The following is a 3,383-nucleotide window of genomic DNA, read 5'->3' on the forward strand; positions in this document are numbered from 1 at the left end:
AAAAAAAAAAAAAAAAAAAAGCTAACCTTAGTAAAGAAAAAGAATCCTCAACAGAAGGTCATCAGGATAAACATAGTTCATGCTACCTCTAAGAATGAGTAAGCAGGGAAATGAACTTTTCAAGGAAAAGTTCCAAAGGCTACACCGTAGTTCTCACCCTGTTCCACACCATTTGCATATTCATTCTAACTGGCACCAAGGAAAACTTTGTGTTCAGTGTGATGTATTAAAAGAATCTTGTCTTTTGGAAAAGGATCCTTGTAAAAACCCAAAGCTTCAGAACTCAATGTGGAGCACATTTTCTCAATTGTTAATCTTCTGGGGAGTTAATGTGTGCACCCTTGTGCAGAAGAGGCTAATTTATGTTGGTATGAACAGATAATACACTGCCTACTACATGAAGCTGTGGTCTTATGTGATAGTTGGTAGCAGTAATCACCCCAATGCATGCTTTGAAAAAAAGTTTGGAGAGGTTAGAATGAATTCATTCAACCTACCCCACTATGTGCCAAGTAACAGGCTGCAGTGTTGAATAAGGATCTCCTTAAGGTAGTACTGCCTTTGCTCTCAGTAGAACGGACCCTCTTCCAGGTGCCTAAAAAAACATGTATAAACTCATGAGGTTTACTACACAGGTTTACTACTACATTACTACACAGGTTCTGAAGAAAGAGGCCATCACTCCTGCTTGTCAAGAGCAAGGAGCAATTCTTTTGACAGTCTGTACTCCACAATTCCATAAATATGGCTAGCTAGCCACAGTTCAAGGAAATTTTTGTTAAAGTGTTACTTGTAGGAAACAAAAACAAATGCATTTTTGCAACTTGGTCTCCCAAATTCTACCATCCAGAATGACCAATATATCCGTGGCTATTCCCATCTACTTTTTTTGTTCGTTTCTATGATATATAATAACTTACAGAAGAATACTGTCTTTACTAGTTTTATCATGCACACTCCATATATTAAATTCACCATATCATGAAACTCTATAAATGTTTAATGGCTATATAAGACTATTGTATAAATGTACTATGTTGACAAATCCTCTTAGATATTACTGCTATAAACATTGCAGGGAATGTTTGCTTATAAACTCACTCACATCTCTTTATCCTAGACATAATTTCTTGCAATGGAATGACTGGTACAAAGAGTATATGAGCATTTTTAATACTCATTTTTGTACTACCTTCTGGTCTTCTTTCCCCTACCCCAACTCCAAAGTAGGGAGTGCTTATCTTGCTTCATTGTTGCCTTGATTGATTGGGTATATTATTCCTTAATAGCTGAGAGGTGGTATCTTCTATACGAATAACTCTTAAGCCATGGACACTCCTTTTTCAGAAAAAATAAAGGTGTCCAGACACTGAACTCTCCAGTGGTCACTGGACACACTGAACATTTACTGACTCCAGTAACTCCTGTGACTTTAAAATTCTCTAAGCCCTTTCCCCCTCAAGTGGTGGCCTTGACCCCCCATCTCTAAGTTAGCCTACTCCCCTTTCTCTGCTTCCTAAACCTTCCTAGTACCACTGTGTCCTGAAAGATGAACCTCAGAGTGGGATGACTCCACATGAAGCTGTTAACAGAACTTGGTTCATGAACGGAAGACATCAGAATGAGGTTGGGAGAGCAAGGACTTATTCTAAAAAGATAACTCACCTCTTCCAAAAAGTATTTGCTGGGCCTTGGAGTATTAAAACAAGATCAGGCATTTAAAATGAAGAATCAGGGGGGACCTTCACGATGGCAGAGGAGTAAGATGTGGAGATCACCCTCCTCCCCACAAATACATCAAAGATACATCTACGGGCTTCCCTGGTGGCACAGTGGTTGAGAGTCCACCTGCCGATGCAGGGGATGCGGGTTCGTGCCCCGGTCCGGGAAGATCCCACATGCCATGGAGCAGCTGGGCCCGTGAGCCATGGCCGCTGAGCCTGCACGTCCGGAGCCTGTGCTCCGCAGCGGGAGAGGCCACAACAGTGAGACGCCCGCGTAACGCGAAAAAAAAAAAAAAAAGATACATCTACATGTGGAGCAACTCCTACAGAGCACCTACTGAACGCTGGCAGAAGACCTCAGACTTCCCAAGAGGCAAGAAACTTGCGTACCTGGGTAGGGCAAATGAAAAAAGAAAAAACAGAGACAAAAGAATAGGGGTGGAGCCTGCACCTCTGGAAGGGAGCCGTGAAGCAGGGAACGTTTCCACACACTAGGAAGCCCCTTCACTGGTGGAGACGGGGGGTGGTTGGGGGGAAGCTTCAGAGCCACAGAGGAGAGCGCAGCAACAGGGGTGCGGAGGGCAAAGCGGAGAGATTCCCAAACAGAGGATCGGTGCCGACTCACCAGCCCCAGAGGCTTGTCTCCTCACCCGCTGGGACAGGTGGGAGCTGGGAGCTGAGGCTCAGGCTTCAGAGGACAGATCCCAGGGAGAGGACAGGGGTTGGCTGCATGAACACAGCCTGAAGGAGCCTAGTGTGCCACAGCTAGCCAGGAGGGAGTCTGGGAAAAAGCCTGGAACTGCCTAAGAGGCAAGAGACCATTGTTTCGGGGTGTGTGAGGAGAGGGGGTTCAGAGCACCACCTAAACGAACTCCAGGGAAGGGCACGAGCTGCAGCTATCAGTGTGGACACCAGAGACGGGCATGAAACGCTAAGGCTGCTGCAGCCACCAAGAAGCCTGTGTGCAAGCACAGGTCACTATCCACACCTCCCCTCCCAGGAGCCTGTGCAGCCGGCCACTGCCGAGGTCCCATGATCCAGGGACAACTCCCCTGGGAAAACACAGCACGCTTCAGGCTGTTGCAACATTTCGCCACAGGTGCGCCCCGCATTCCTACCCCTCCCTCCCCCCGGCCTGAGTGAGCCAGAGCCCCCTAATCAGCTGTTCCTTTAACCCCTCAGGCGACCTACATGCAGAGGTGGGGCCAAATCCAAAGCTGAACCCCAGGAGCTGTATGAACAAAGAAGAAAAAGCGGGGCTTCTCTGGTGGTGCAGTGGTTAAGAATCCACCTGCCAACACGGGGGACACACGTTCAATCCCTGCTCCGGGAAGATCCCACGTGCCATGGAGCAACTAAGCCCATGTGCCACAACTACTGAGCCTAGCTCTAGAGCCCACAAGCCACAGCTACTGAACCCACATGCCACAACTACTGAAGCCCACACACCTAGAGCCCATGCTCCGCAACAAGAGAAGCCACCGCATTGAGAATCCTGCGCACCGCAACGAAGACTTGCCCCCATTCGCTGCAACTAGAGAAAGCCTGCGTGTAACAACAAAGACCCAACATGGCCAAAAATAAATAAATTTTTAAAAATTTTAAAAATTTTTAAAAAAAAAGGAAGAGAAAGGGAAATTTCTCCCAGCAACCTCAGGA

The sequence above is a fragment of the Neophocaena asiaeorientalis genome, unplaced genomic scaffold (assembly GCF_003031525.2).
Source record: "Neophocaena asiaeorientalis asiaeorientalis breed wild unplaced genomic scaffold, Neophocaena_asiaeorientalis_V1.1 scaffold57, whole genome shotgun sequence".
In the NCBI taxonomy this organism is placed as follows: domain Eukaryota; kingdom Metazoa; phylum Chordata; class Mammalia; order Artiodactyla; family Phocoenidae; genus Neophocaena; species Neophocaena asiaeorientalis.